The sequence below is a fragment of the Moschus berezovskii genome, chromosome 2 (assembly GCF_049115385.1).
Source record: "Moschus berezovskii isolate FMDL1 chromosome 2, NW_MosBer_1.0, whole genome shotgun sequence".
NCBI classification, from domain to species: Eukaryota; Metazoa; Chordata; class Mammalia; order Artiodactyla; family Moschidae; genus Moschus; species Moschus berezovskii.
This window is the reverse complement of record NC_142461.1, coordinates 40,706,135-40,720,857: the sequence shown is the minus strand read 5'-3', so window position 1 is coordinate 40,720,857 and position 14,723 is coordinate 40,706,135. Positions and strand designations below refer to the sequence as shown.

General features: G+C 43.6%; 1 pseudogene; it reads right to left on the bottom strand.

Moving 5' to 3' along the window:
• Nucleotides 1-5,442: 5,442 nt before the first annotated feature.
• Nucleotides 5,443-13,102, bottom strand: LOC129538005 (mitochondrial import inner membrane translocase subunit Tim17-B pseudogene; annotated as a pseudogene).
• Between the last annotated feature and the right edge of the window lie 1,621 nt (nt 13,103-14,723).

The following is a 14,723-nucleotide window of genomic DNA, read 5'->3' as shown; positions in this document are numbered from 1 at the left end:
CCCAAGAAAATAAAATCTGTCACTGCTTCCACTTTTTCTTCTTCTATTTGCCACGAAATGATGGGACCAGATGCCATGATCTTAGTTTTTTGAATGTTGAGTTTTAAGCCAGTTTGTTCACTCTCCTCTTTCACCCTCTTCAAGAGGCTCTTTAATTCCTCTTCACTTTCTCCAGACTATAAGTCATAATTTCCAGGGTCAGGTACAGGCATTGTATTTTTACTGCCCATTCATACCCACCACAGCAATGACTCTCACATATACTGCTGGTGAAAACCTTTATTCCAACTATTCTGTAGTTTTGGAATTTGATGAATTGAGATTGGGGAAAGACTGCAGGAAGTATAGATTAGATGGTAGTGGAGATGCAGAAGTCTGCTTGGTCATATTAAGTAACTTTATCTTATTCAACTTTGTGTCTCACTTATCTTTATAAACACAATGCCTGGCACAGAGAGGGCACTAATAAAATGTAAATGATTAGAGGGGCTTGCAAGGATCTGCCTGCCAATGTAGGAGATGTTATAGATGAGGGTTCAATCCCTGGGTTGAGAAGCTCCCCTGGAGAAGGCCATAGCAACCCACTCCAGTATTTTTGCCTGGAGAATCTCATGGACAGAGGAGCCTCACAGGCTATGGTCCCAGGATCACACAGAGTCGGACACGACTGAGGTGACCTAGCATGCACACATGCTGTGGTGAGCATCACGTGATAGCTAAAGATCGGTGTGACAGAAATAAAACCCTAGTTCATCTTCTAAAATGTCAATGGCTTGTGAGGAGTGACATTCACAGTACTTTTGCATCTTGTCTCTATGCACAATCTTGAGCATTCAGTAAAAGCTTCATAAAATGTCTTAAATGTTATTTATGAGCATGTGTATTAGTTTCATGTTGCTACTGGAGCAAATCACCACAGACTTAGTGACAAAACAGATTTAATATCTTAGAGTCCCAGTAGTCAGAAGTTCAAAATGGATCTCACTGTGCTAACCAAGGTGTTGGCACGGCTGCATCCATTTCTGGAGGCTTTAGGAGAGACTGTATTCTCTTGCCTTTTCCTGATTCTAGAGGCTGCCACATACATTCCTTAGCTGTGGCTCCCTGACATTTGCAAAGCCATCAGGCAGGTCTTTCTCACAAAGCCAGTTCTCTTTTTTCTAGAGTTTTTGCCTCTGCCTTGCCCACTTAAGGATTCCTGTGATTACATTTGGCCCACCAGATAATCCAGGATAATCTCCTTATTTTAAAGTCAGCTGGTTAGCAACTTTAATTCTATCTACAAACTTAATTCCCCTTTCCATGTAACATGATGTATTCATAGGTTCTGTGGATTAAGACATGAGCATCGTTCCGAGGGCATTATTCTGTCTACCACAGTACATAAGACCAAAAAAAAAAAAAAAACAAGAATAGAGAAGGAAATGACAATGAATTTTAAAAATGTGGTAGTAACATTTACAACAGTAATAAAATTACAAATGTATAAGAATTAGTGCATTAGACTATAAGCGTCTGGAACAAAGCAAAAAAAAAACCCTTATTCAATACTATTAGTTTATTCCAAGAGCACACAAATACACAGAGTAATAACTTGGCTAGCTGATGCCACAGCTGAGATATTACTGTTTATTAATTAGACAAATGAAGTAAAAAATGAACAACATGTTTGCTAGTTATTATACTTTTGTAGAAAAAGTTCCTAAATGCCTTTCTTCCTGGAAAAGGATTTTTTTCTTACCGCTTCCATTCAAGCTCACCTCTAACATTTCCGGAAAAGTTCTAGGAGGATGGATAAAAGCCTTAACGTTTGCCTCCCAGCTTAATCCATCACAGCTCCAGAATGGATGGTGACTGTGCAAGTGTACTCTGGAGACAGAGCAATGCTGGCCTGCATTAGAAGCAAAGGCTGGTCAACATCGCCCTCTTGTGCAGAAAAGCAGAGACATCACTCCCTCTGGCTACCCAATCGGTATGCTGCAGGAAATTTCTTGGCTGAAACGCCATGGAAAATGGCTGTTTGGAGAGTGAAATTCCCCAGAGATTTTAGAATCACCTCTTTTCATTGTTTTAAGCCTACTTATTGGGAAATCTCTCTAAAATATATTACACATAAGAAATAATCATACTGAGTCAATACTGCGTGAAACAATATAACGGCATAAAATAAATTATTCAATGCCTGGCCTTGTAAAGAGCACTCTGAATGCAATTTTAACTATCCTTTTTGGCTGTGAACCTCAGTCCATTTACTGTTCCACAGAGTAGATAAAACACCAATATTCTTTTGCACGTTTATGACTTTTTAAAGGTTTTTTTCATCATCGCTGTTTGGGTTTTTTGCCTCCTCTGTTGCTTATCCTCATGCGACGAGTTGACTCACTGGAAAAGACTCTGATGCTGGGAGGGATTGGGGGCGGGAGGAGAAGGGGACGACAGAGAATGAGATGGCTGGATGGCATCACCGACTCAATGGACTTGAGTTTGAGTGGACTCCAGGAGTTGGTGATGGACAGGGAGGCCTGGCGTGCTGTGATTTATGGGGTCGCAAAGAGTCGGACATGACTGAGCAACTGAACCGAACTGAACTGTTGCTTATCAGTGGTCACTTTTTGAGTTTATCAGTGTGGCTTCCTTAGCAGCTTTCTTTCCTTTTTTATTTTCTGTGGAAATAGTAATTAGGATACCAAGCTGGTTAGAATTATAAGTAAAAGGAGGTTAAACAGGCTCTCAATAAAACCCTCTCTTACAAGTAAAATGTGTGAAATTTAAGACAAAACTAGACTGACACTGTACACAGCACTGCCTGTTGCATTGGATTTCAGGGCTATTTGACATCTATTTGACTTCTTAGGAGCTATTTTTACCTCTTCCCTATTTTTGTTCTGAATAGGTTAGTGTGAAATAGTTGTGCTTTGGCAAGATGGAATATTGTTATATTTTTCAATGTGTCAAAACCATGAAACGGAATTTCCTGGGAATGTAGAAAAGAAAAGCCATATCCCTTTGAATGCTTATGGCAAATTGATCCAAAACCAGGGATGCAACTTAAACATGAATAGGAGAAAACACAAAAGGTGGCTCATCTGTATAGCAAAATACTATGAGATATGAGCTGTGTATACCACATGTACGTACATTGACTGGAAAACAAGTTCATTGTCCTATTGTTTAGTTTCTACACTGATAGAAAAATGCTCCTCTCTTTCGTTCCCCAGGGGACAGTGCTGAGATATATTTCAGAAGGCCCCTTGGGAGGTGCCAGCGGATTCTAGCACTAGTCACCCACAGGCTTGTCCCACACAGTAATGCATCCTCATATTAGTTGCCCCTCATTCCCAGCTTCACTCCTCCAGTCCTTACTCTGCTCCCTTCAATCATCACCGCAAGTCATTGCACACAGCCTTCGTCTTGGGCTTGAGTTTTGAGAGAAGCCAGGTTTTAAAAAAAAAAAAAAGACATTGTCAAAGGAGAATATGATGAGCTGCTGCACCCACTTACAACCATGAGGGAAAGACTAAGAGAATGCAAGAAACTGACCCAAAACCATGGCACCAATCTGCTACAGAACCATCTACCTCTAGACATCTTGTTCCATGAAAAGAAGAATCCCCTGTTAAGTTGTTGACAATTGGGTTTTGTGTTGCTTGCAGACAAAGTACTTCTTGGGAGTATCTCAGCCCTCGTGTGGGATCAGCCCTCGTGTGGGAAGCCTGGGGGACTTGGTAACCAGAGTTCTGGCTTGTGGAGAATGCTGGCGGAGATAAAGACAGAGGGAATGAGTCCTGTGATTTTCATTCTTCTGCCAGTGAATTCTTTTTGCCTAAGATAGTTGATGTAGAGTTTCTATCACTTGCAAACAAAAGTCCTTCATCATTAAGTCTGAGTTTATTCTTGTTCTACAAAAAAAAAAAGTGGGTATGTGTGTGTGAGTGTATGTTCATTGAAGCATGGGAAAACATGAATGGATGTACTGAATGGCTACCAGCAGTTGTTTCTGAGAACTGGAATACAGGGGAGTAAAAAGGACATGGGCTTCCCAGGTGGTGCTAGTGGTAAAGAAGTGAAGTGAAGTTGTTCAGTCATGTCCGACCCTTTGCGATCCCATGGAGTGTAGTCTACCAGGCTTCTCTGTCCATGGGATTTTCCAGGCAAGTGTACTGGAATGGTAAAGAACCCGCCTGCTAATGCGGGAGACAAAGGAGATGCAGGAGATCCCCTGAAGGAGGGCACAGCAATCCACTTTAGTACTCTTTCCTGGAGAATCCAATGGACAGAGAAGCCTGAAGGGCTACAGTCCACAGGGTTACAAAGAGTCAGACACGACTGAAGCAACTTAGCATGCAAGAAAGTCATATGTATAATTTTCACTTTATGAACTTTTAATGTTTAAACTTGTTATAACCAACTTTATCATGTTTGTACTTTTTTAAAAGACTAAAAACTGCAGAAATTCTGGGATAATGCGTGTGTTGTTTGAGGCTGTTTAGTTTGAGATGTGTGGCAATTGAAAACTAACACACGAGTCATCACAAACCTGAGAATCACTGCTTACAAACCACCCAACAAACCTCAGGCAGACAACCACAAATCCCAAGGCCCGAATAAAAGCAGAAATAAGTGCTGAGTAAGGAACTGATGCCGGGAACTTGTATCCAATTGGCCTGTGACCATGGCCCCCTACCCTCCCAAACATATAATTTCCATTACTTCTTCAAAAACCCAACCCAATAAGCCCACAATCTAAGTTAAAAACAAACAAACATAAAAGTGTGCCTGCCATGCAAATGCAGCTTCAAAGCAAGCTCATCCGTTTACCCCTTAGCTGCCTAGGCAGAAAAACCTAGAGCAGCCACAGCTTCCAGAGTCAATGTCAAGAGCCTGAAGCACTAAAGAAAATGGGAGGTGTGCTGGGTTAACCTAAGCACAGGGGCTGACAGGATGGAGCCAGGTCCAGAGGGGATGGGGTCGTGGAAAAGGGATACACTGGCTCAGCCACACAAGCCAGCTGGTAGATGGACCAACACAGGAAATACCAGGGACACGACACTCTCAGGGTTGAGATGGTGCCGGCAACTGGAGCGCTGACAGGGGAAAGACGATCAGGACCAGCAGGACCCGGAGCAGTGGCAGGAGACACCAGGAACAGAACACAGGTGAGAACCAGCAAGATCCAGTGTGAGGCCGCGGGGCTGGGAGGCAGCAGCTGCTGAGAGCCGAGACCTGGAATTCCAGGTGGGGATAATGGGGCAGAAATCCAAGGATATGAGGAGTAAGAGCTACATATGCATACTTACTACATACTAAGTGCTTTAAACTCACAGTGCACTTAATTCTTCCAAATATCTTGTGAAGGGGAACTTTTACCATCTCCATTTTTGAAAAGAAGAAATTAAGGTTGATAGAAGATACTGATTTGCTCAGTCACATGCTAGTATATTGGTCAGCTTGGGCTAGTGTAATAGAATACCACAGATTGGATGATGTAAAGAACAGAAATTTGTTTTCACAGCCTTCTGGAGTTTCAAAGTCCAAGATCAAGGTGCTGGCAAAGTTGGTTTCTAGTGAAGTCTCTTTTCCTGGTTTGCAGATGGTTGCCTTCCTGCTGTGTCCTCACATGGCCTTTAATTCAGTACACATGTAGAAAGAGAGATCTCTGATTTATCCTCCTCTTCTTATGAAGACACCAGTCCTGATGGGTTAGGGCCCCACCCTATGACTTCATTTAACCTAAATTACCTTCTTAGAGGCCCTTATCTCTAAATATAGTCACATTGGGCTTTCAGGCTACAACATACGAATCTGGAGGAGACGGGTATGGGTAGGGGAGTGGGGAAGGAGTGGGGAAAAGACACAATCAGTGCAAAAGAACTAGTTAGTAGTAAATACAGACAGTATGACTTCAGAGCCTAATACTCTTTTTGTATATTTATATATTATTGACGTATAACTTAAAAAGATTATAGTTCAATGAGTTTTGAATAAATGCATATACATTCAAATAACCCACAGTCCTAGTAAGAACTAAACAGTACATCTTAACCTTGAGACTCCCTCCACCAGACTATCTGATGACAGGAGGTGATGCTACTGGTAGATTTCACGGCAGCCCAGAGTCATCTCTGGCACTGAAGACACAAAGCCCATGAGCAGCAAGACTGGATTATGAACTCCCTTCTACACACACCCACATCCACACGGGGCTCCCTGCCTGGCCGGTCCTCACCCTCTGCTGCTCTGGATTCCAGCAGACTGACCCTCCTGAGGTATTACTCCCCCTCCCTCTCTGTGTAAGGCAGTGCCTCTGGGATCTTCTCTGTGGCTCCAGATCCTACCAAATAGTCCCACAGTGGTTTCCACCAGATGACCCTCGTGCCTCCTCTACTTTGATAAAGAAGCACTTCCTCCCTGCTAAGTTCCAGTTCAGAAGAATTAGTGGCTTCCTGCTGTTGCTAGTCTCTGAGTTATCCCGCCATCCATTGCTTGGCTTCTCTGCTCTTCCATCTCCTCTACCAACAGTTACCTGCGTTATATTCCACAGATTCAGACACTCAGCATGGTTTCTCTTCTCCTGGTTATGCTCTTATAGTACACTTCTGTAGCCCCTCAGAAACTGGGGCAGTTCTACGCATTGGATGGCGCCCATGCACAGACGCCGGAAGATGGAGGACTCATCAGCAGAGCTTTCTCCAAGAGTATACCAGAGATTATGTTTTTGCTCTTGACATGTTGACACCTTGCTGGTCTATCTTGTTAGCAAATTAGCACTTCCCTCCAATTCATTTATTGCCCGTGGCTCACCTGTTTTTCAGGTGGACCTGTGCAAGCTGTCGAAACTAGAGATGCTTTTATCACATGGTTCTTTAGCTACTGTCATGACACTATGCTACTAATTGGATTTGTCAAACTGCCACATATTTTCCCCAAAAAAGTGCATGTCTTTACGAAGTGGTTGGGGAGAAAATAGTGACTTTGGAGTGCAAAATCGGATACTCCAACACTGAGAAGTCTTCAACGACCTGTGGGTATCCCCTTGGATCCTGCCACCAGCTGGGGTGGGGTGGGGGAGAAGCCTTTGCAGAGGCCTAAAAGAGGCACAATGCCTGGTCAGCTCTAGTTCCAGTTTACATCAAGCTCTAGCTAACCATAAAATCCATATTGAGTAGATTCCCAGGACTACCACAGGAGGAACCCCATCTCTAGTTTGGCTGCAAAACTAAGCCTTGGCTTCCAAGAGAGGGAACACCAGGAGGCAGACTGCACCCACTGGCTCACTGCCCTGTATCTGGGGACTACTCCAGAGCTGCAAAACTTCTGAGTCAAGCCTCCTTTTCTCAGCTCCCACTTCCTAAGTGACAGGCTGTTGGCCTGTCCTGATTGCAGGAGTAGAAGTCTCGCTGTCCGGGGTGGGGAAGGAAACCAGACAGCTCCCACTTCTCCTTCACTCTATACGTGATAGATCACTTCAGCTGGAAGAAGTGTTGCGAAAGGACCTGGAAGCTAGTGGGAGAAATATAACCCAAAGAAAGGAAGAAAGAATCCTTTAGTCACAGAGTTTTTTATCCTAACCACAGAACAGGCTCTTGCTTTCTGTGGGAATAATAAAATCCCAGGCCCGCACTATACTAGCTCCTCAAACAAAAAGCAGCTCCCTAGACTGCAACTCCTCAGGGCTTCTGGGTTGGATTGAGTTTTCACTGGGTAAAGGAATACATTAAAAGGAAAGACTGAGTACCCTTAAGAAAAATCAAAGGAGTAAATAAGCTTTCTGTTCAAACAAGGAAAACACAGGCTGCAGGCAGCTTTGCCCTGTAGTGGATTCTGCACCTGGTGAACAGACAGCACTGTGTCTGCCCCAGCTGGACTTTCCCCACAGTGGACCGGCAGCTTCAGAGGTCCAACAGACTGCCAGGGACATCTCTCCCACCTGGGAAAAGAGCGAAAAGGAAGGGCTGAAAGAGATAACTTCATTCCAAAGGAAAAGCACAACCGCTAAAAGTTATTATAAGAGAAGGATCTCCAAGCAGGTGGCAGGAGCTATTTTAAGGGTAAAGAAATATTCTTGGTGGAGAAGTGTTTGGGAAAAAAACAAAAATAGTGCATGAATATCATATTAGAGGAAGAAAATGTTCTCTCCAAACTAAAGAGCGGGTATGGAGCCAGTTGGTTTCACATCACATAAGCCCAGTGCATGCCACCTCAGCCTTTCCTCATCTCACCTGGCTCCTGCTTTTGGCAACCCTTTCCTCCAAAGGCAGCCAGACTCAGAATTCTCTGAGAAGAGTGTTCCTCTAAATTATTCATAGGACGGTTCTACCGACTTCCTATCCTCCCCTTCCCAGAAGTATCTGCTATGTAATAATCCAGTGAAAAGGAACAATGCTTGGAACAAATAATGAATCACTCCTTGTAAAAGTTCAGGAACTTGTAGCTATTTCATGCGGGGAGGAATGTCTCTTCAGTTCAGTTCAGTCGCTCAGTCGTGCCTGACTCTTTGCGACCCCATGAATCACAGCACAACAGGCCTCCCTGTCCATCACCAACTCCCGGAGGTCGCCCAAACTCATGTGCATCAAGTCGGTGATGCCATCCAGCCATCTCATCCTCTGTCGTCCCCTTCTCCTCCTGTCCCCAATCCCTCCCAGCATCAGGGTCTTTTCCAATGAGTCAACCCTTCACATGAGGTGGCCAAAGTATTGGAGTTTCATCCTCAGCATCAGTTCTTCCAATGAACACCCAGGACTGGTCTCCTTTAGGATGGATTGGTCTCCTTGCAGTCCAAGGGACTCGCAAGAGTCTTCTCTAGCACCTACCCACATCCTACTTGGTACCACATATAAAATATGCTATAAACTTGACCTTTTTAAGGGTATGAGGTCCTGTTTTATGGGAGTGAGAACATTATTTTTTTAATACTGACTTTCAAAAGTTGAGGTCACTACTTTCAATTAAAATCTAAAGCAGACCAGAAAAATATTTATGATGTTATTTCCAACTTGTCTTCTCTTCCTCATATGTAAACTTTGTTATCAGTAAAGATATGGAAAAGTGTCTTCAATAACCAAAAAAAAAAACAACAACTTTCTAAAATCCTATTTAATCTTTTTTTTTTTATTTTCAAAACTGGCTTTAAATACTCATCAGAGCACCATGCAAAGGGATTGGGGTGAGAGCAGGTTACATATATGAGTGGGGGTTGGGGTGCCCTGAGAGAAAAGGGACCCATCCATCAGGGTAGCTGGGGTGCCCCACCCCCAGCCTTGGATAAGGAAACAGAGGCCCTCTCTGGAGGGTCCCATGGGCCAACTGGGAGCCAGCCCTCCCTTTGAGGTAGATCCTCAGGGAGGGGACCAAGAAGGAGCTCTCACAGTGGAGGTGATAGGCGGTCACTTCCTCAGTGGTACTGCTGATAGCTGGGGTAGCCTGGGCCCGGGGTACCCTCCTTAGGGGGCAGCTGGCCAGGGTCCTCCAGGAATGGGGGTGCATTGTGGAACTGCTGGGCAGTATAGCAAGTGAGAAGGATGCCAACACCCTCGATGAGGGCCAACAGGATGACCCCCCATCATTGCCGAGCCCACCATGGCCAATGGGCCACTGCAGGCAGCCAGCACAGCCCCGGTCAGTGCTGCACTAGTGACGGAGTTCCAGGGATCTTCCTTGCCCTGAAGCCGCACCAGACCGCAATCGATGGTGGAAAACAGCCCCCTCCCCAACACATACACACACACAGAGAAGCTACTACCTCCAATCTGAGGGGCTCTGATCCTTACAGCATTGACACTGCCTCTCAATCGGTGCCGGATTCCGACAGGGGCAATGCGGAAGCCCTTAATGGCCTGGCAGACTCTACCGCCGATAACACCCATAGTGAAGGCTCCACAGCAATCATCCACAATTCTCCATGGGCAAGGTTCCCAAGCATACTCCTCCATGGTGCCAGCGTCCGCTGAGCATTATGGTTAAACCCCGGCCGGGCCACACTCCCCGTTGTATTTCTTTTCTACCAGTGCACTTTTGGAAGTGTTTTATCCATGATACTCTAGTCCTGGTAGGGATAAAACACGATTGACAAGTCTATGTCCATATTTACAACTGTTAGGGATTCCTACTATAATATTGACATTCTGAGTTCTCACTACAGTAGACTATTGCCAGAGACAGACACAATGCTGCTGCTGCTGCTGCTAAGTCACTTCAGTCGTGTCCGACCCATAGCGACCCCACGGACTGCAGTCTACCAGGATCCTCCATCCATGGCATTTTCTAGGCAAGAGTACTGGAGTGGCTTGCCATTGTCTTCTCCGACAGACACAATAATCCCCCTTAATTGCATGCTTTTTCAATGTGACTCTGCTACTTCTTCCATCAGTGAAAGTGAAAGCGTTAGTCACTCAGTCATGTCTGCCTCTTTGGGACCGGATGGACTGTAGCCCACCAGGCTCCTCTGTCCATAGAATTCTCCAGGCAAGAATACTTCCATCAGTGAGTGGAGTCCATTTCCTCTCCCCTTGAACCTGGGTTGGCTTTGTGACTTTCTTGACTCACAGAATTTGGCAGGTGTGAGTTGCAGGCACTCTTGTGGAGCCCCAAGCCTCCATGTAAGGAAGCCCAGGCTGTCCTGTTAGACAAGTGTCTTAGAGGAAGGAGCCCCAAGGTGCCCAGCTGACAGCCATACCCAGATATGTGAGTGGGACCATGCTGCATCCTCCAGCCCGAGCCATGACCAGCCCGCACATGTAGAGCAAATGCATATCTTTTCCACTGAGTCTGCTCAGATTACAGGTCTACAGAATCATAAGCAAATTACTGCTTTAAGCCACTGTGTTTTGGAGTAGTTTGTTACCTAGCAGTAGATAACCAAACTACTGACCTTACACAAAATGACTAAATTGTGTACAGCTACCCAGATTTGGTACATCAAAGATGAAATACTTAACCTCAGAAAGCATCATCTGTCTAAACACAAAAATGTAAATGACTGAAGTTCAAATTATGCTCCAAATCAGAGACCACTTCCCCCAGACCCCTGCTCACCTTCTTCTATGGCAGTGGCCCTCAAAATGTGGTCCTGGAACAGCAGCATCAACAACACATGAGAACTTGTTAGAAATGCAGACTCTTGGCCTTCTATTGATAGAGAAACTCTGAGGATGGGGCCCAGAAATCTGTATTTCAACAAGCCTTGCAGGTGAGTCTGATGCATGCTGAAGTGTGAGAACCACTGTTCTATAGCAATAACACTTCTGAAGCTTAACTGGTATACATGGCCACCTGGATAAAAACTAGGTTAGGTGGCTAGGTAAGGCCACAGCTAAGTTCTGACAAACAAAAAGTAAGCAGAAATGGGAAAGGGGGTGTTCCCTTCTCCTCCCTTCTCTGTCTCTTTCACCTTCATGCTGGCTGGAATTCAGATATGATGGGTGGAGCCCTGGAAGCTGTCTTTGATCATGAGATGATCCTGGGAAAGGAATCCATGCACAGCAGAGCAACAAGATAGAAGGAGCCCAGGCCCCTGATATTACGGAGATGCCACGTTCCCTGACTTCCTGAACATGAGGAATTCCTATCTTCAGTTCTGTTTTTAAAGTTTTCTGCCCCTCACAATTAAATCCTAACTAATATATCATTCTAAGTAGTACCCTTTCCCCTCACCAGCTGAAATATTCTTTAATATAAGAATATTTTATTTTCTTCACTTGTCACAAGCTATTCTTTAGGTTGTTTCTATTTTCATTTGCCTATTAACTGTCTCCCTATTTGACTGGAAGCTCATGGGGGCAGTTTTGTTCATAATGAATCCCCAGCATCCGACACATTTTACCCTCAAAACAAGGACTTGGAAAATATTTATTGAATCAAATGGACAGATGAAAGGATGGATGTAGGAAAGCCACATTTTTTCCTGAGATCTTTAAGCACTGATAAAATGATCAAGCCTTAAATAAATCTTTTTACATCCAGTAAAACTATCTCCTACAACATCTTATCTGTTCCACAATGTAATCTAAATATGAAGCAATAATAGTAACTAACACTTTTATACATCTTGTGTGAAAGTCACTCAGTCGTGTCTGGCTCTTTCCGACACCGTGGACTGTAGCCTCTGAGGCGGCTCTGTCCATGGAATTCTCCAGGTCAGAATACTGGAGTGGGTAGCCCTTCTCTTCTCCAGGGGATCTTCCCAACCCAGGGACTGAACCCAGGTCTATCACATTGCAGGCAGATTCTTTCCCATCTGAGTTACCAAGGAAGCCCAAGAATACTGGAGTGGGTAGCCTATGCCTTCTCCAGCAGATCTTCCCGACTCAGGAATCAAACCAGTGTCTCCTGCATTACACCAAAACAAGTGCCAAAAGAGGCACATACTATACCTTACCAGTATTCCTCAAACCTGTCAAAGTCATCAAAAACAGGAAAGTCTTCTGAGAGAGTGTCACAGGGAACTTAAGAAGACATGACTAGAAAATGTAACCTAGTATTCTGGATGGAATTATGGGAACAGAAAAGGGCATTAGGTAGAGACAAAGGAAATCTGAATGAATTAAAGACTTTAGCTAATAATAATACGTCAATATTGGTTTAGTAATTGTAACAAATGTACCACACTAATACAAGATGTTAGTAGTAGGGAAATTGGGCATGGGATGGGGTAAGGGGAGGGGATGTAGGTCTATATTCTCTGTACTATCTGCTCACTTCTGTAAATCTAAAACAGTTCTTAAAAAATGAAGTCTATTTTTTAAACAAGACATATATTAATTCTCATGAAAACTGAGATGGGAACCATGATGAGCCGTATTTTATAGATAAAAGAGTACCTTAAGTTCGGTTTCCCCAAGTCTTTGAGACTTAGAATATACGTCTCTTCTGCACCAAAATGTATTTGATTCATTTAAATAATGTGTATTGATTACTGTCTGCCAATCAAAGACTGAGCTTAGCTGATTCTATGAAGAGAGGCACAATTAGGAAGGCAGAAAGAGCTTTGTATCTACCTACTGAAATTAAAGGGCACAAGCAAACATTTTATTAATAAACTGTGCACAATTCTAAAATGTATTTTACATGGGAACAGCACATATACTCCTTCAATAGCAGGAAACAACTGAGCTTGACATCTAATTATCAAGAATAATTATTTAAATATAAAGCCACCAGATGGCATAAATTTTTAAGAACACATAAGTCATATATCAGAAGTTACAAGGCTGTTTAAGAATGAATTTGTATCTTATCCCAGATACTAAAATAACTAAGGCTCTATCTTTGAGGACAATCCCTGGTCTATACTGAGAGAACACCTCAAAGGAGAAAACTTCCTATGTCACTGCATTCCTTTGTGAAGATATTCAGTGTAAACTTCCTTAACAATTATTTTGGCTGGTAGAACCTTAACATTTTCATTACTGATTACTCCACTGATCAAAACAAGGATTTGGCACCTTGGCTGGTCAAGCTGAAATTCCTGGCCCATGCCAGTCTGACCATGAAATGTGATACATGCTGACTATAACGTGGTACACCAAGACAAAAATAAGCTTTCTATTTTTTTTTGCAAAGTGTATTACCTCTGGGGCTTCTTGACTTTCATACCTGGAACTGTAATCAACATATAGACTCCAATCTAAATATCCACCTGAAACAATACCTGAGGGAGCACTTTGTACCCGTAACTTCACTGATTCTTGTGATTCCTTTAGCTGCCTCATTGTATTTAGTCTTTAAAGTTCAGCTGAGGCATTAGGTCCTTCACAAAGTTTTAGCCTGCTCAGTGTGGGCCATGGCACCTTGTACAGACCTTAGTCAGTACTTACCACAATTCAGTACATTTTAACAAGTAATGAATGAATGCAGATGAGGTACCATTCTGGGCATCTGGGAAACATCAGTGAACAAATCAAAGATGCCTACCCTTGTGAGGAAAAACAGACAATAAATAAACTATAATAAGTAAATTTTATAGTATGTTATAATGATAAGTGCTGTGGAAAAGTAAAGGGCTTCCCTGGTGGCTCAGCGGTAAAAGAATCTGCCTGCCAATGCAGGAGATGTGGGTTCAATCCCTGGTCTAGGAAGATCTCCTGGAGAAGAAAATGGCAACCCACTCTAGTATTTTTGCCTGGAAAATCCCATTGACAGAGGAGCCTGGCGGGCTGTAGTCCAAGGGGTTGCAAAAGAGTTGGACACAACTTAGCAACTGACCAACAAAAACCTATGGAAACAGAAAACATGGAGCGGGTTAAGAGGGCTGGGATGGATTAGGGTACAGAAGAAGGTTCAAGTTATAGTACTTGAACCACATATAAGAGTATCATGTGCTCTTCTGTGAGAACAGGATTTGAGCAAAGACTTGAAGGAGGTGAGGGAATTAACTCACTTCCTTCAAGTCTTTGCAGATCCCAGAAGAAGAGGCTTCCAGATAGTGGAAAGAACAAGAGCAAAGACCCTCACACAGGAATATGCTTGGTGAGTTTGAGAAGAAGCTTGGAGGCCAGTGAGTCTGGAGCAAAATGCCTCAGAAGGGAATAGGAGGGGAAGAGAGAGGCAAAGCAGGGAGCAACAATGATGGCAGCTTGTGGGCCATTACAAACACGTGGCTTTTACTCTGTGTGAAACAGGGAACTGTTGATGGGTTTTGAGTAGTGGAGAGACATGATCTTATTTTTGCAAGATTCATTCAGGTCATTATGCGGAGAATAAAATTGTAGCGGGGCCAAGACAGA